Below are 20,193 nucleotides of genomic sequence, written 5' to 3'. Positions count from 1 at the left end.
CGGGGGTGTTGGGGGGCTGGAGCCTATCCCAGGGCTTAGAGCATGAGGCAGGGTACACCATGGATGGGGTGCCAATCCTTTGCAGAGCACACACAACATGTACACACATAATCTGCATGTCTTTGGACTGTGGGAGGAAACCCACCAAGCACAGGGAGAACATGCACAAAGACCCGAGGTGGGAATTGAACCTGGACGTGCGGGGGCGACGGTGCTGACCCCTAAGTCACCGTGCCGCCATAGTACAGACTAGCTTAATAGTGTAAGAGATAGGTTTACATGTTGGAATAGAGAGAGTGAGACTAGATTGTGGTGTGAGTGAGTAAGTGTACATATCAATTTCACACACACACACACACACACACACAGACACACAGATGTACTGAAGTAAATTGAATAACATAAGTGTGTGACCATTCGAGACTAATTAAGGTCATCATACAGTGAAGAGTGTGTGTGTGTGTGTGTGTTCATCAGTGCTGTCTTTATTGGTCAATTAACCAAACAGGCTCATTCAATATGGCTGCCTTATTACAGTATAAAAGTGCGATCTCTCTCTCTCTCTCTCACGCCCGCACACTCTCTCCCCACAGTTCATCATCAGGTAATTAGTATTTTCATTAACTCCACTCAACTGATGGCTCTGATCTTTTCATTTTCCCTCCACGAGTCCTCAGTATGGAGAGGCTTCCATAATTAATGTGATTAATGCTGTGAACAGAGGTCTGGGAGATATTTATCTTTCTCTGTCTATCTGTCTGTCTGTCTCTCTCTCTCTCTCAGTCAGTCTCTCTTTCTACATACTGTTGTATGCATGGGACATCAAATAGTATTTACAACTATAATCAAGATCTCAGATGGTTGTGATATTTTATGTACAGAAATGATAATGCTTTAAAAAAAGTCTTATCTTTAACATTTATCAGGCATTACTTAAGGACAGCTAAGACAGATCTGGGGTCCTTTTGAAGGAACAGGAAGTAGAAATAAATCTGGAAGATCAATAAGAGTGTGGTTTATTCTGAAGTGATCATGGATGAGTTCTGATTGTAAGTACCCTACCCTAAGTACAATGCACAGGGTACTCAGGCAGGTTCAATGCGATTCCAAATCACAGAAAGTGAAAAGGGACCAATGACGTGTGTATGGGACAAGTGATCAATGGGTCGCCACTCATAAAAGGGATTTATATATCGATTATCGACAGGAGGATGACAATCTATTAATGTGACACAATAAATACCAATAAATATTTAATTTAATTAATAAATTCTTACTATTACATAAATTAGTGACTTGTAAAAAAAAAACTGCAAAATAAGAATTTCTCCATAAATCTAATGAATTAATCAAATAATTGAAAAAGTCATATACATTTCAATAGTATGCATTTTATAATGGTGTCGGTTTTTGTTTCAATAAATATTCTATATTTAATTTCTTCAGTGTAAAATTTCCACAGCAGGTATCCGAGCTGCTTATGTTACCATGGAGGAAATGACATCTGCGCTGGTGATGTTGCAGGGTTTTTTTATATGATGGAATTTTGTCGAAGGAAGTTCCTTTAACCGACATTCCCTGCACACTCCCAACACTTTAAAGTAAACTGAGGAATGGGACACAGCCTATGGGTATTCCTAGGAATGGACTGAAATTAACAGCTGTTTAAAACACTTGTAAATGCCAGTGTTTATTGTTACACACTCACGAGAATTCTGACTGTGTTTTTTGCATGTTCTCCCCAAACCTTGATGGATTTCTTTTAGGTATTCTTGTTTCCTCCAACAGTCCAAATATATGCTGTGGAGGTTAATTGGCATTTCCAATTTGCCCATAGTGTTTGATTGGGTGGATGCATGTGTGCTTGTGGCACATGTGCAGGGTACCTGTTTTCACTGGCATTGTCTCCAGACCCCCTACAACCCTACTCAGGATAAGTGTTATAGATGATGGATGGATGGATGGATGGATGGATGGATGGATATTGATTCTTGCTCTGGTTTAAACTACAGTATATTTAACCTCAGTTGTTGCCCCAACCACTTCTTCCCTCAGCAAACAAATGGGATGAGTAAACCGTTCGCATAACTTCTCTAAACATGGTAATTGTATGCACATTCCTCTCACTTCTGTTCAGGGCCGCACTACTAACTCCTAACTTTCTTTGAACTGTGGGAGGAAACCCATTAAGCATGGGGACTTCTCCAAGCACACAGACCCAAGGTAGGGATCATCCCTCAACCCTGGGGGTCCAAGGCCATAGTGCTAACCACTACGCCACAATGTTCCCCTGTGACATTTGACATTTCCGCATTGGGTCCATGTGCATGAAGTTTTGCATCTTCTCCCTGTGCTTGGTGAGTTTCCTCCGAGTTCTCCCGTTTCCTCCCACAGTCCAAAGACCTGCAGATTAGGCTAATTGGCATCTCCAATTTGTCCATAGTGTGTGAATATGTCTGTGTCAATGTGAGTGTATTTGTTGACCGGCGGTCCTACCACATTCATACAAAATGCGAGTGAATACACTGGTCACCATCAGCCTTCACGCTTCGTGGTTGGACTACAAATGTTCCTTGATGGAAGGAAGGATTTAGATGTTTAGATGTTTAACTTTGCCGTACACAACATTTTAAATGAGACAAAAACATACAAAAGCATTAAGACAGCTCGACCAATACACATATTCTGAAACCAAAAGCATTTTAATCATTTCCCATGTTAAGCACTAAGGAGTACCGATGGGCAAACATGACCCTTTTTCATGACACAGACCCTCTGTGAGCATCTGCACTGATATGTAAAGATCATATTACCGCCATCTTGCTGAATTCATCTTGCATCAAACGCACCCATAGTTTTTTGAAAGGTTGAATCAATTCGCTCTGAAACGGAGCCTGGTGGAGTCCGATCAGCGTTGGTCCCGCTGCAGAATTCGATGCCGAATAGAGATCAAGCAGAAACACACACCACAAACTACAAAGTCATATTGAGCACGGCAGGAGGCCAGAGCTATGCACATAAACGATTTTTATCATTAATAACGCCCCATTGATTATTGTTATACTGCTTAAAGGTGAGTAGCAGTGGCTCAGAAAACAGCAGGGGACCAAGCACACAAGCTTGCACGCGTTTCTTCACCGAGGTGCGATTTACATTTTGGAAAGTGCACCAATTCCTCTGGGGGGAGTGTATCATTTTCAATCAATGCTGACCCTGAACTTTTGTTGTGCTGGAGAAAGCAGAAACGATCCAAGAGCACCGCTTTTATGGTTTAAACCCAGAGAAAAAGAGTGAGGTTCGTTTTGAAGGCACGGCTTAGAAGTAGTCAGGACATTTAAGAGACGTTTAGAACGATGGGGACGTTCGAGCTTACAGTACAATCTGAAAAAAATATTACAGTAGCAACATAACCCATGCAAAGGCTTCCGTATTCTGCTCCTAGCATACACAGGAAAACACAAGCTTGCACATTTGCTCTCTCTCTAACACACACCCTTGCAGCTTCCCTGCAGCTATTGCTACTCTTAGGCAGCTAAATTCTGTAGCTTTTGTAATAAAATGTCTTTGTCAGCAAAGTAAGCAGACAGAGCGCCTCTCATTTACAGCCGAGCCGAGCGAACGCCATCCAGCAGGAGCCTCAGCAGAACGAGAGGAAGGATGGATGCTCTCGTTTATTTCAGGGGGATTTAAAAAAAAAAAACTGCACCCAAAAACACCACATTATCCCAGAGATGCTGATAAACTGTACCAAATAAAAACACCATAAACAGACAGAAACTACGCACGATGAGGATTTGAGTTGCTTCCTGGTGGGTTTAGAGGATTGCTGAAACAAAAGGAAAAGACGCTGACTGGGGATAAGAGCGTGTCTGATATCATTAGCTGTACATCTCCAGTTTATACATCTTTTAAGCTTTCAAAGCATGCGTGTTTCAACTCCGAGTGTGTTTACCCCGCTGCATGACAGCCAAGCTTTTCAAACAAAAACCAGCAAGGGAACGAAAATATGAAGCGGAACAAAAGACAGCTCCGAACTTACTCTCTGCTTGATTCGTAAAGAACGGAGCAGCTCTTGCTTTCTGTGTCAGCAGTATAAAAATATTTAAAGTGGTGCATTTACAGCCTGTGCCACACAACACAAATATCAACAGTTCCTTGGTGTTTTTGCTGGTTCTTGTAAATGGAGTTAGGGAATGAACGGAAGTTTCGCAGCAGGAAAGTTATCAATTCCCATTTCTTTTTTTCTACCAGTCAGTTTTATTTTAACAGTTCTACAATCAATCTCACATTTAATTAATTAGAGTGTGGTCACAAAACCAGATGAGCGTATAGGCAGGGAGATGCATGGGCAGAAAGACTGATAGTAAAGATATGGACAATATGACAAACAACAATGATAGTTTTCTACACTTTGGGGGGAAAAGAGTGTTTTTTTTTGGATCAGCACATAGCTGAATACAAACATATTATTCTGATTGAGTCAGACTGGGGCACGGTGATGTAGTGGTTAGTACTGCGGACTTGCACTTCCAGGGTTTCAGCGTTTTTTGATTCCCATCTTTCTGGGCATGGAGATTACATGTTCTCCCCATGCTTAGTGGTTTCCTCTGGATACTCGCGTTTCATCCGGCTGTCCAAAAATCAAGGGATTGGCTCCATGCCCAGGGTGTATGCTACCACGTGTATGCCCTATGTGTCCTGGGATAGGCTCTAGGCTTCCGGCACTCCTGTGTAGGATAAGTGGTATAGAAGATGAATGAGTAAATGAGTCATGTGAGCAAATGGATTTTACTTTCCCTGAGCAACAAACAAGCGCATTCATTAATATAAGTCAGTCAGTTAAAACCTCCTGGGTCCCTGCGTTATTATATGGAGACATAACTTTTTGGGTTAGCTGCACCTTATACTTCATTCTGTTTAAATTAGACCTGTTGTCCTCATTAGGAGACACTTTATAGCATCATTTAATAGTAGAAAACGCACAATACCCTATTTAGTAGAAACACAAGAGGGTGTCAAACTCAGTTTTCAGTTCAAAGACAATGCTTAGATCTTATACTCATTAGGTCGTACTAATCACAAATATATAGGAAAAAATACAGATGCATGCAAAATTGAAGCTCAGGTTTTAAGAGGTTAACAATGCAGGGTTGTTCAGTCATCTTTAGTAACTGCCGTATCTGGATCATGAAAACGGTCCTCTATACCATATTAGATTACTAATTGGTTTACTGTTCATTTGTTTATTTAATTGAAACCAACTAAAATCAATGGACAAATTATGGGTACAAACAAAAAAAACTTTTGCAAATCAGCACATTTATTTAAAGTTTCAAAAACTTTCTTCCTTTTGATACCAATAATGAAGTCTGGTGATGAAGCTGAGGTTGAGGAACTGTCTAAGTGAGATGGACAGATGCAAACACAGACCGTGACATTCACATTACAAGCCTCGAAGTTCAATACTGATTTTTGGTCAGATCGCATTTGCATGACAGAATGGTTCACATTCAGAGTTCAAAGTGACTTCTATCTTTGCTTGTCTTGCTACAGTACATCTTTGCTCGTACCATTTGGGTTAAAAACACATCATGAGTTCATGTGACCTCTCATTCATTTTAAAGACAGATGTGACCAATATGCTTTGGCTTTTGCTCAAGAGGACAGCAAACAAGTATTTATTTAATTTATTATTAGTATTTATTCAGATCCAGAAGAAGGAAGAACACATAGTCAGACACCAGGCTGAATTAGCTAGCACTGCTATAAAGTCTGGTGCTGTTTCTGACTAATGACATTAGCATCCTATCATACACAGAGGCCTAAAGTCTTGCCTGATCTGACCGTTCTCATTGAAGTGACTGTGTATCAGAAATGTATCTGATCTAGGACCACAAACGAGTAATGTGAACGCAGCCTCTGTTTTACAACTCTACTTTAGATAGTTTGCTAACAAGGTCCTAACAAACATTTGTAAACAACCAAGTTAGCAATGCAAGTCACTGGGTGTGTGTTAACCCCCCTTCAAAAGCCTGTCATCCTAACAGTAGAGCTTTTCGAAAAGGCAAAAATTAGGAAGCAAAACAAAAGACAGGAAAACAAGGGAAAGAGAAAACGACGGCTAATATTCGCCGCTAGATTCATAAAGAACAAAGTAAAACAGAGGCAAAGCCAGAAAATAAAGTGAAGCTGTAATGAGACTAAAGATGAGAGTGAAGTGGAGAACAAGGAGTGGGGGAGGAAAAGAGAGAAAGCGAACATTCGAGTGATTTGTCTGTTCGCAGTGGTGTGAACAGCAGGCCCAGTTCTCTCATAAAGATAATGCAGGATGGCACATTAAAGAGGGCAGAATTAGCTGGACTGGCCAGAACACTAGCTCCCTCACACACTCCTCTTAACACACACTCAGCTCGCTGCATAAATTATGGATGATAATTATCGCAGGGTGGGTTACTGCCTGTGATAACAATATATCCTTAAGCAGAGGAAGAGAAGAGAAAGCTCGGGCTTTCCGCTAAAATGTCACCGGAGTGTTTTTACTTCAGCCCGAGAGAAGGCTTGTTGAAAATTATACAGCGCTTGCATCGTATTACGAGAAGAGAAGGAAATGGAAAGGGGTTTCTAATAAGAGGGGAGTAGGTGACATACTGTACATATGGCATGTTTGATCGTTTTTTAGTGCTAGTTTGTGTTGCTGTATGTACCATTTGGGAGCCAGGGATGGGTTTTGTGTGAGATCAGTCTTTACAGCATGAGCCAGCTGAGAATAGAGAGTTTTGGCAGCTGATTTACTGACTGACTGACTGACGATCAATACAGTTTGCACATGAATTATGGTCTAACAATCCATCAAAAACTCAGACAAGAAGAATTGTCCTTAAAGAAACATTAACATTGTTTTATTGTTACATTATTTGCACCCCTTTTTAGTTCTAGTAAATACTGATGTAAATAGCAGATCACCCGACCCGTCTATTTGATTTGGCTTTTTTATGCCTCATGCCCCAACTGATGCATCCTTCTCAATTTTTATATAGGCTTGGGGCCAGTTCATTGGCACATACACTTTTGTAGTTGAGGTTCCCCAACAAATAATCAAGTCCTAATCTTCCATTATAAGATAGCAGGCTAATCTATATGTAATACTATACGTTACTCTCAAATTTGACCCACCACATATAGGTTTTTGTCAGTGTACTCCTATATATTTACTGACTGACTACAAGAAATGCAGATGATGCAGAAGATGGGGCTGGTATGGCTTGTTTTTGGGTTTGCTCATGTCACTTTGGATTGAGTGGGTTTGGCCTGTGCCAGTTTGGGTCAAAAGGGTTTGGTCTGTATCAGTTTGGGTTGAGAGGGTTTGGCCTGTGCTGGTTTGGATTGTGTGGCTTTTGCTTTTGTTGGTTTGGATTGAGGAGGTTTGGCCTGTACCAATTTGGGTTGAGAGGGTTTGGCCTGTGCTGGTTTGGATTGAGTGGGTTGGGCAGCATCATTTTGGATTGAGTGGGTTGGTCCTATGTTGGTTTGAATTGAGTGGGTTTGGTTTGCGTTGGTTTGGATTTAGTGAGTTTGGCCTGTGTCAGTTTGGACTGAGTGGGTTTGGACTGTGCCGGTTTGGATTGAGTGGGTTTGGCCTGTGTCAGTTTGTATTGAGTGGGTTTGGGCTATGTCGGTTTGGACTGAGTGGGTTTGGCCTGTGCCGGTTTGGACTCAGTGGGTTTGGCCTGTGCCGGTTTGGACTCAGTGGGTTTGGCCTGTGTCGGTTTGGATTAAGTGGGTTTGGCCTGTGTCGGTTTGGATTGAGTGGGTTTGGCCTGTATCAGTTTGGACTGAGTGGGTTTGATCTGGGTCCATTTGAACTGAGTGGGTTTGGCCTGTGTCGGTTTGGATTGAGTGGGTTTGGCCTGTGTCGGTTTGGACTGAATGTGTCAGTTTGGATTAAATTGGTTTGGCCTGTGTCGTTTCGGACTGAGTGGGTTTGGGCTGTGTCGATTTGGACTGAGTGGGTTTGGGCTGTGTTGGTTTGAATTGATTGGGTTTTGAGCTGTGTTGGTTTGTGCAGGTCTTTACATTGATTGTTTTGGTTCAAAACCAGTATCTGATGTGTAGCTTTCATGTCAGTCATCTCTGCTTCACTGTCACACTCATCAACAGGCCTGTCTGCTAATACAAAGCTTTATTCACACACAGTCCATACTCTTTCACAAACACACACACAAACAATTTCCCTTAACCTACACTTAGAATATATTTCAGGGGGCATGCACACAAACACATGAGGAACAGGACAGCATGCACAATAGTGAGGTCTGTTAGAGTCAGAATTTGCCAGAAGGATAAAACAAAAAATCTTTTTTTCAGGTTCACAGCCTTCTCCAGCTGAACCAGCAGTAGTGAGAGAGAGAGAGAGAGAGAGAGAGAGAGAGAGAGAGAGAGAGCTCAATGAGAGCGTCCAGCCTGTCAGAACGGAGGGCCTAAAGGATTGACAAGTGCTTGTTATGTTGCCTCTTCTTTTACACACCCTGGTTTTCTACTCGAAAGCAGCTGATTTCCACTGTGTTGTGGGGCTCTGAGAGTATCCCAGTCACACTGGATTTCTTTCTCCTCCCCAAATCAATCCATGTTTTAAACAAGCAAACAAAAACAAAACATTACAGTGTTATGGGCCCTGTTGTTTCATACGCAATCCCTGATGATATTTTTGAGTTAGAGCTCAGAGTGGAAACAAGGAATCGATAGTGGAATTAGTTCTTGGGAGCAAAAATAAATAAATAAACAAAAATAAAGCAAGTGGTAAATCCAGTTCATCATTCCTTTTTTATTTATTTTTGTCTGTTTATCTATTATTTATCCTTTCGCATCCCATGGAGATTTGCAAAAGTTCTTGGTCAAAACAGTCCCGTGTGGCAACAATCAAAGCGAGCTTACACCAGGAATGATAGGTGTCAATACCTGGCAATGCTTTTGTTCATGTTTGTGTGCAGGTTTGCTCAATTCTTCTTTGTGGACATGCACATTGTGCAAATTGCCTGTTTAAGTTTAATTATAAAATCACACACTCTTAGACAGATAAATATTTTTGTCATGAAATGTCATGATGTTTACACTGAAAAATTACATCTTAGCAATTGGAAATATCCTGAGTAAATGTAAATGAAAGCAATTTTGTTCATCATGTTATGGGAAAAAGGCAGCACGGTGGTGTAGTGGTTAGCACTGTCGCCCTGCACCTCCAGGGCCCGGGTTCGATTCCCGGCCAGGCTCGATTCCCGGCTCCGTGTGCACGAAGTTTGCATGTTCTCCCCGTGCCCGGTGGGTTTCCTTAGGGTACTCCGGTTTCCTCACAAAGTCCAAAGATATGCAGATTAGGCTAATCGGTGTTCCTAAATTGCCCGTAGTATGTGTGTTTGTGCCCTGCAATGAATTTGCACCCAGGGTTCAGGGTGTCCCCAGCCTTGTGCCCTAAGCCTCCTGGGATAGGTTCCAGGTCCCCGTGACCCTGAATAGGGGGAAAAAAATTAAGGATTTTTTACTTATTAGGTAAGAAGTAAAAGACACAAGGCTGGAGTTTTAGAAAATAGTCAACAATAAAGTTACTCTTGCCATCACAAAGTTATGATTTTCCAATAACAGCACTTCTTGTTGGCTTTTATTCCTTTTCCCTAAAAACATTTTGTTGTTGTTGTTGTTGTTGTTGTTTTTTATAAATGGACGTGATGTATTTTTTTTTTTCCCAGCATGAAACCATGCCACCTTCTTCCATTGCTCTGTGGTCCAGTTCTCACACTTACATCAGTGAGCATTGGCCACCCATTACCTTGTCACGAGTTCACCAGTTTTCCTTCCTTGGAGCACATTTGGTATGTTGTGACCATTTTAGACTGGGAACATCCCATAAGCACTGCGGTTTTGGAGTTGCTCTGACCCAGTCGTCTAGACATCACAAAGTGGCGCTTGTCAAAGTTGCTCAAATTCTTACGCTTGCCTATTTTTTTCTGCTTGCAACACATCTACTTCAGAAACAGATTATTTACTTTCTGCTAATTATAGTACATCCCAATTACTTCCAGATGTCATTATAACAAGATCAGTGTTATTCTTGTTACCTGGCAGTGGTCGTGATAGTTTGGATGATCTATGTAACTTATATATACTCAGTCATCAATTTAAAAAATAGCAGTTATAATTGTAACTAAATATGTCTAGACAGTACTGTAAGGGATGTTTTCATCATGATGTAATTTCTAAAAAAAAAAAAAAAAAAAAAACACCCTTACATCACAGGTTCTCCGTTCAGACCATAACAGATCCTTTGGAGTGGTTTAAAAACGCATCTTGGGTGTGAATGCGAGCTGCGTGTGAGGAGTGTAAAGGATTTCTCCCATTGAGAACAAAGTGTGTGTGATGAACAGAAACCCCCTGAAGTCCTCCTCTGCTCTACTTAATCCCTCCATTAGAGACTCTTTCATCACACACACTTCAGGAGTGTCAGGCTGACAGAAGCCTCCTTAAACCACTGCACCACACACACACACACACACACACACACACAAAAAAAAAAATCCACTCACATATTCTCTCTCAGTCACTCAGCCTCTTTCACAATCTCTCGTTTCTCTCTCACACACACACACACACTCACATGCGCACATACATTCTAATGTCTCATTCTGTCGCTCATTCTCCATCCATTTGTTTCCTCCATTACTATCACACACTCTTATTCTCCACATACTCTTCTCCCTCCTTCTCTCTCTCTCACACATAAACCCATCCTCTCTTTTTTCCTTCTCATTCCATGTCTCTTTCCCTCTCACACACAGTGTGATGGCTGTCTCCTTCGCTCTCCTGCAGCAGTGTGTGATGCCTCTGTGTGCTGCAGTGCACATGCTCGAGTTCAGCGTCGAGCTGAGTGTCAGTGCCGCGCTCTTCACCAAGTCATACTGTACCAGTTCGGAAGGAGGTAGAGAGAGGTAGCGAGATGTAGAGCCAAATGAGCAGCGCGACAGCTTTCGGCTTCTTTATGCCAAATGATCCGAAAGCGTGTCAGTGTAGAAGCAGTTCTCAGAAAACACACATCACACATCATGTCATGCATGTGTAAATCAGATTTCTTTTTTTTATTTACATGTTTTGAATTGACACACTGCTTATCTGAAGCAACACTTAAAGAAAAGTCACAAGAGAGACATGTGTGTCTAATTCCATGATTAAAATGTCAAAATTATACGTAAAGGTATTTTTTCATGTTTACTTGAGTCACAAATGTGGATTGTTTTACAGGTGATTTTTGTTAAATGGAATTTATTTACCCTTACAGATTTATTTTTCAGATGTAGACCCACATGGATTAATATGTTTTTCAGATGTAATTATTTTGAAAGAAAGAAAGAAAGAAAGAAAGAAAGAAAGAAAGAAAGAAAGAAAGAAAGAAAGAAAGAAAGATTAAAACCGTTAGTCAAACATTGTTGGGAATTTTTGCGAGCTTAAAAAAATTGTGGGGGGGATGGATACTAAATATTGAAAAAACACATAGGTCATTAGTCGTGGTTTAAGAAACCAGTCTAGACACGTCTTCCTCAATCTCTAAGAGATGGTGTAAGCAGCCGAGCAGTGCTGGCCGATCGGCGGGGACGGTGTGCGGTGCGGGGTGTGATTAGAGCTGAGACGTAATGGCTGCTGGGCCGATTTTTAGCTTTGAAACATTGAAACAGAAGAAAGAAAGTGCACTTCTTCAATCTTTCACATTTCCTCAGTCCATAACACATCCTGAATTTATAACAAGTTCTCCTTCTGTAAGACTTCTTCAAAGTGAAACATTGCCTGAATAAACTCTTTCTAAAGGCATATCATGTCCTTTGTCCATAACAATTCATCAATCTGTAAAACCTTCTGCAGTTGTGATTTATACAAGAATTACTGAGTCTGGAACAGTTCCTCAATCAGTAACACTTATTTAACACATCCTCGATATGGAACATTAATATGGAACACTTCCTGAGTGTAATCAGTAACACTCAGTAGCTCTTATTAAACACGTCCTTAATATTGGGCATTAATATGAAACACCTCCTTATCTGTAACATTTCCGCATTAGTAACATTTATGTAACACTTTGCGAATCTGTTAGATTTATGTAACTGTTACTGACTTTAAGAGTTAGTAACAGTTACATAACTGTACAGTAAATCAGTTCTCAGGTTAAGTTCATTTAACAGTAAACCGTTCTCACTTTTAACACCTGTACGAGAATTACAGAATTTCCAACAGTTCCTTAGTCTGTAACATTTATGTATCAGTTCCTTAATTTGTAACCATGCCTTAATCTGTAAGACTTCCTCAATCAGTAACACTTATTAACACATCCTTAATATAGGAACCCTATAATATGGAACACTTCCTTAATCTGTAACATGTCCTGAATTACTAATACTTTATTAACATTTCTTTAATCTGTAACACTTCCTTAACCTGTAATCCATCCTGAATCTGTAACGCTTCCTTAATCTGTAACATTTCCTCAATTAGGTACACTTATTTACTGTAACACTTCCCTAATCTGTAATCCATCCTGAATCTGTAACGCTTCCTTAATCTGTAACGCTTCCTTAATCTGTAACATTTCCTCAATCAGTAACACTTATTTACTGTAACACTTCCTTAACCTGTAATCCATCCTGAATCTGTAACACTTCCTTAACCTGTAATCCATCCTGAATCTGTAACGCTTCCTTAATCTGTAACATTTCCACAATCAGTTACACTTATTTATTGTAACACTTCCTTAATCTGTAATCCATCCTGCGTCTGTAACACTTCCTTAATCTGTAACTTTTCCTGACTCGTTAACACTTACGTAACACTTTGTGAAACTGTAAGATTTATGTAACACTTTCTTAATCTGTAACAAAAAACGTAAATCAGTAACACGTCCTGAGGCAGTAACATTGATGTGTGATTGGTGGTTTTGATGCCAGAGATTTTTTGTTTGTTGTTTTGCTTATATTCCATCAAAAATATTTATCTTTTTTGGCCACATCTATCTTTACCAAATCTATATTGCAGATCATGGCTCAGAGGGCGAGAAAGCGACATAACCGAGAGAGAAAATTAGCAAAGTGTTAAATACGCCTGGCTGATATGTCATTACCCATAAACTTGACCTGCGATGACCTTTTCTCGTCTCCCTGTGGGACTGGAGAGCTCGTGCTCGAGTGGTTTCATGAAAAACTCATCATCTATTCATCACGCAGATCAAACAGCGCATCCAGCCGCAATTATCGGAGCGGGTAGATCGGACGAGCCTCGGACGGACCAGGCGTCCGCAGATAATAATCTGGAGATTAGTAAAGAAAACTTGTGACTGATAGACCCCCATCCCCCTCAAATTCCAATTCTTCCCTCTCTGGATCACCGGTTCGATCTTAACAGCTGAAGTGATGTCGTAATTTTATTTATAATTGCTCATGACTTCTTTGGCCGAGGCAGCAAATCCATTTCTTGCTCAGAGCATTTGAGGGGGGAAAAAAATCAAGAAAAAATAAATCAGTTTCCCGAATGAGTGCTGTGATTAATTTTAGTTATTTTTTTCCCGCCATCATCAAAAGAACAGGTATTCAATCAGACTTCTTCTGTTCTGCTCACGGCGATCTTACAGCGCTGGTCATAAATCACATAAGTACAAAGAGCCTTTCTTCACAGATATATTTGCATTGCTGATATCTTCTCTTTCTTTTAACGTGACACAGAAACGTCCTCCGATTCCGATTGAGCGGTGAGATGTAATTAAAGAGTATGCGATGAAGAGCAGCTCTCTTATAGAAGCGGCATTTGAAGTCAACAAGTGAACTGTTCTGTTGGTCAAACCAATTTCCTTTTCTTTTTCTTCTCTTTTTTTACCAACAAAATGTCACCAAAAGGGGTTTTGGCTGCACTGAGAGAAGTTTTTCCTGAAAAACAGGAAATTCTTTGAAGGTTTGGGTCTCAGCGGATAGCATTTAGGCTGAAACCAGACAGACATTGTGTTCAAAAGTAAGGAACAGTGCACTTGATGTCATGCTGCTATTGGGAAATAATTAATGACAGGGTCATGTGACATAATAGACGCTTCGCTTAGAGTTAACTGTTGACACGCCAAAGCGGATTTTTTTTTTTAATAAGAATTTTTCTGGAAGTATTTTATTCCACTTTTATAACATTATTTTGTCCCAAATTACATGTGTAAATTTATTGATTACGTTGATTACCAAGTTTTTATTATTATTATTATTATTATTATTATTATTATTATTATATATGCGATCAGAGCTATAAAATCATATCAGTCAATAATTTATTGGCTAACTTTCTCTCTCTCTCTCTCTCTTATTATTAATAAACAATAGGAAAAAACTTTTTTCTTATGTTATGTTATGTTATATTACAGTATGCACTTTTTTGATAAAATGACAAATTCCTCTATTATGAAGCTTTTCTGTGACAGAAAACATGCAGTTTTACCTTTGACACTGGATACTCCTTTCATCATGAATATTAAATACACTGCTGCCTATATTTTTAAATTCACACTATGACAACTTTCTTTAACTATTACTACAGTACTTTGCAAAAGCCCTCTGTTGTTGTTGTTATATGTTTTATATTTTATGACTTCATTATTAAGTCAGTTCAAAAACATTTCCGATTAAAAAAAAAATTGTATTCCATCAAAAAATAAATAATAATAATTAAGGGAAATGTATGTAGGCTAAAAAAGAAAGCAGTATATTATGTAAAAGACTACGTTTCAAACAAAAAAATTCTATGTTATGCTTTTTTTTTTTTAAGATGTTGGTGTGAGAAAGTCGTCCTGCAGGATGTTCAGTAAAACTAAGCATTTAATTTTCTTATAAAACTGCACAGATTTTATCCGAGACTATATTTAAAGCAAAATTAATTATTGACTTTGTTTTAGGAATTATTCCTTTTTTTCCTTTTTTTTTTTTTTTTTTTGGTTTGTAGAAACTTTGTTAAGAGTAACAGTCTAGCACTGTATGTGACAAATCACAAAATGTCACCAAAAGAGGTTCCACCCACACTAAGAGAAGTTTTCCCTGAAAAACTAACAGGTGATTCTTTGAAGATTTGGGTTAATTAAGGTTTCGATAGTTTGATGACCGTGCGAGATAAACGTCACTGATTTATTCATTTACTTGACGTTCGATCCTGACTGAACCAACATCAGCCCTCAACAATCTGCTCCTGAGTGAACACTACTGGTTACTGAATAACACACACAGCTATACAACTGTGCAACTACTAAGTGCTCTACGTCTATATGCAGTGTGTAAGTTGGTGATTTGTGGATTCTGATTGTTAAATTTAGCCAAAGACTGACTTCAGACAGGCTACAAAGAACTGAGCAAACGCGTGGTGCCCTGTAGCAGAACGATCGCTTTGTCAAAGTTAGATTTTTGCATCTAAAAGATCCAGTATTTAACCGAACTGAACAGATTAGACATGTGTCCCTTTGTGGCACATAGCATCAACGTTTTAGACTCTTCTCAGACTGGCGGTCTTCATCTTTATCTATCCAACATGCTCTTTAAAAAAAAAAAAAAAAAAAAAAGCCTGCCTACCCAGGGACTTGGCTTCCAATTGGAAAGTAACGATTGTTTAATGACTCTCTCTACATCATTACAATAACAGTCACACTCCACCAGGTGACACCGGCGCGGATCCCACAGAGAGCGGGGATTAAAAAGTAAAACAAAAGAAGGATGGATGATTTATTATCAAGCACAAATGCGACCCTAAAATGATTACAGGCAGCAGGCCGTGCATCATTCAGGTGGACGGAGGCGAAATAAATAGCCGCTGTGAGACATTTAATACAGCACAGAATAGAATAACAGTTCTGAATGTCCACAAAGTGGACCGGAATGAGATTAGGATGTCCCCGGTGGACTGGAATGAAAAGCGTAATGGATTGTGGCACTGCACGGGCACGAAAACGCACTTCTCAGACCCGCGGACGCCAATCGATGGAGAAAAATCAGACATATTACTTCAACTTACAGATAGTTACTTTATAAAGCGCTCTAATTTTAATGTTGTTTTTTTCTGTCTTGAAGATGAAAATGGAAGACGTGTCCAATTTCAGTCATAAAAATAAGCAATCAATATTTCCCTGGACGGCTTCTGTAATCCACACCAACCTTCTATGTTCTAGCCCAATATGGAGGTTCCCTACCGGCAAGGGCCAGATGGACCATGGGAAATCTCCAGGGGCACAGACATGTATAATACAGCCCGGCTACAATAGAGGCAATAAAAACGACTCCCGAGGGAGACTGGGTTAGAGTTTGGCTCCACAGACGTAGCTATGTCTGTACTGATGGACGTCAGGGAGGAAGTTTGCGCCCCTAGATCTGAATGTGACTTTTTGAGAAAGAGAGAGAGAAAGAGAGATTACAGTTAAAAAAATCTGGTGATGATTACTAGTGCCATAATATGTCAAATATAATATTATATAATAATTTCATAGTTACGGTTATACAATTATATTATATAATTAATATTTTACTACTTTGCTGTGACAAGTGGATGACTAATTTGCCTTTTTATAGCTCTTATTGTACATTAAATGTCATTTTTATTTCAACATTTAATCACATTTATTCATTGCCAGATCCTTTTATTCAGGTTGGCTTATAATTGATAGTAAAAAGTCATAACAGACTGGACACTGGAATGAAAAGTATAGTGAATTATGGCTGTGATGTTGTGAGTATACTTTTTTATAAGTTTATTTTGTGCTCAAAAGTGCTTCAGATGTATTTTACAACTGATCAGAGATACATTTAAAACAGAAGAAATTATAGACTTTATTTTATTTTTTAATTATTATTATTTTGAGTCCAACCCCAACACCCCCACCCCACCCCCCTAAAAAAAACTGAACATTTTGCTCCTATATAGTGATGGCGTGTTCGAATATCCATTTGGCAAACTTATAAAGGGGTAATATGAGTGTTTTCTTTCTGTCTGTCTTTTGAGACACACACACACACACACACACATTGTCACCCTGGGTTTGATTCCATGGAGGTCATTAAAGGGTGAGAGGGAGGGATCTGATAATGTGTGAATAATGTTAGGGGCGTGTGTGTGTGTGTGTGTGCATGTGTGTGTGAGAGAGTGAGTGAGTGAGAAAGAGAAGGACTGGGGCGGTGGAGTGTCTGCTGGCAGCCCTCATCAATATTTTATTTGCCACTCAGACAAATGAAACACGAGCCACCCGGAACAAGGGGACCTTGTGACACTTCAAAGTGAAACCCCCTACAGGCGGCTGCGCTATTGAAGCGCCGGGCCTCATTAACCCTTAAACAGGCCTGGCATGAGGCACCTAATTACCCCAGCACCAGCTAACTGCCCCCTCACACGTCCCCCGATCCCCACCCCAGCCATTCAGCCCTCATCTGGGGCGCTAAGACGTTTCCGGGCTCTTCTGAGCGTGAGGCTTAATTGAAAAACCAGATCGCGCCTCTTTGCTGTAATTAACCGCTGTGTGACGCCCCTCATTAATATCGTTATGATACTGGTAGGGGGTGTTGGGGCGGGGGGGGTTACCGCAATGTGGCAAGATGTAAGAGAAAGCGAATGTGTGTAAGAATTGCAAAGGCTGATTTTAATCGCGGAGACCCGAGTTCAATTTAAGCAAACTTGTCCTGTGCTTTGTTAACGGCTCAGCAAGTTAATTATGGAAATTAACTCCGCCTCCCCCAAGCGGCCTGGCAGCTCATTAACAGGATTAAACACGGCATAGATAGATCTCATAGATAGATTAATGCACCCTTATGTTTCTCTTTATTTAAATCCCATTATTTTCTCTTTTACATTTTGTTTCTTTCTGTTTTTTTAAACCTTTTTTTTTTTTATCTACTTCCTCTTTCTTGACAAACCCCACACCCCATAATGCTTTGCAACTTTTTCATTTTCACAGAAAAAACAAGGGATACATTTAGTTGACCTGTAGTAATTATTAGAGATGGGGGGGGGGTATTCAATTGAATTTTGCAATTCCTTTATTGCCACACATTGTCTTTGAAATCTTATCCCCGGTGCATGTGTGTGTGCGTGTGTGTGTGTGTTTATTTTTTTCATGTTTGCATTTCAGTTGGTTGTTTAGAACTGTAAAAAGAAATCTAAGTAAAAAAAATGACAAAATCCAATACTTGAATACAGAATCACAATAATAATTAAATCGGCACGGAGGTATCGTGATAATATCGTATCGGTTGGTCCCTGGTTATTCTCATCCCTAGTAATTATAGATGTTAATATGAATTTAAATGTTCCTGGAAGACCTGAAAGATTGTTAGAGAGCCAACATCATGGTGACCAAGGATTGATCAAAAGATCAGGACAATAAAAAACATTAAACTATAAATGAAAGTTACATGATGGTTTTAAACAATATCCAAAACTATGAATTTTCCTGTAGGAGCAGTATTAAATCTGTTATTAAAATATAAATAGTATAGCATAATTATGAGTTAGTTTTTCTTTGAATTTTTTTGTAAGGAACTGAGTTCAAAATTATGAATATTCTACTTCATTTCGTAACTTAATTAATTCTTTTAAATTGTATTTTCTTGTCTAAATTTCTCATTTATCGTGTAATTCTATTTTTCTATTTCTATTTTTGTTTAAGGTCATGGACAGATTTTTAATTTTATTTTTTTTCCTAACATTTTACATAATGCATTGTGCTGTAGATACACACTGATACAGTGCCAAATAAAGTGGCAGTTCACCTTTTTGCGAAATTATATATATATTTTAATAAAGGGAGGTTCAAGTAAATAGACAAGCCTACTTTAAAATTTATTCAAAGTCTTCCAGTGCTTGGGTCAATTTCTTTCCAGTCCCACCACTGGGACATTTCTCTAATCGATGTGGTCAGTTTATTAGGTATACCAAACCTGTAATTTTATCTAATAAATATCAGTGCATCCGTCATCTAGGTCATATCCTGTGTATGGCGAGAGTCTATTCTAGGGCAATTAGAGTACAAGACAGGGTACACTTCTTCACGGGACATGGTGGAAACCCTTGACAGAACACAAGCACACACACACACCCAATCATACACTACGGGGAATTCAGAAACCTAAACCCTCAACCCTGGTGGTGCAAGGTGACAGAGCTAACCATTAAACTGCCATGTCTCTAATCAGACCTAAACCAGTAAATGTACAAATGGATAGTACTCTCACAGTTTTTCACACTCATGCTCACAAATAATAACCCTGAGTCAAGTCTGAAAGTCTTTCAGAATTTCTCACGAATGCTAACTTTTTTATATTCTTTTTTCTTCCTTTGAGCGGTTTTCTGTATTTTAAGCATAACATCTAGATCGCTGGTTTTACCCAAGACTGTCCGCAGTGTGCCCCCCCCCCTGCACCCCCCCCCCCCCCCCAACCCTGCACTACAGGATGTTAAGTCGTAAATATTGAACATGTTTAATATTTATGATTTTAAATTGAGGCTGTGAGAGGGTTAAGATTGGATTTTACAAACTACCAAGCTAAGATCGGAGCAGGCGTAACGAGAGCCCAAATCAGCCCTGTTAGCGCGTAATGATGAAGGCAGTAACAAACTCGAACTGCTTCAACTAGTCCCTCAGTGAGCGCGGGAAGAACATAACTCGAACTAATCTGACATTTCCATGATATTGTGTGCGGTACTTGTACGACTGTAAAGGCCGGAGAGTCCAGAGTGAATCTCGCAACCGTCACGCAGAGCGAATTAGAAAAACAATCTCCAATGCGGATTCATTTTTCCCACATTAATATTTGATAAAGTGAGATTACAGCGGCCACTCTTTTGCATTCAAAGAGAGGCGCGGTGCTTTGTTCCGTTCCACGAGCTTTATTAACCGAGACACCGCACGGGGCTAACAACACACGACACCGACATCTGCATCGATTTTCAAACCTTCAGCTTGTCCTCTATTAATACACGGATACCGTTTCAGCAAGTCTGAGACCACTGAGAGGAACTAAATGTCTTATCTCTGTAACCGGTCTGCATTATTCTTCTTTAATTAGGTCATTGGTGTTAGACTGTTTGTGCTCCATGATCACAGTCTGTGTAGCAGTATAACACTTTTTTTTAGATGAAAACTGTAAATAAAAAGGTTAACAC

Source organism: Clarias gariepinus, chromosome 6 (assembly GCF_024256425.1).
Source record: "Clarias gariepinus isolate MV-2021 ecotype Netherlands chromosome 6, CGAR_prim_01v2, whole genome shotgun sequence".
NCBI lineage: Eukaryota > Metazoa > Chordata > Actinopteri > Siluriformes > Clariidae > Clarias > Clarias gariepinus.
Note: the sequence above shows the minus strand (reverse complement) of the source record.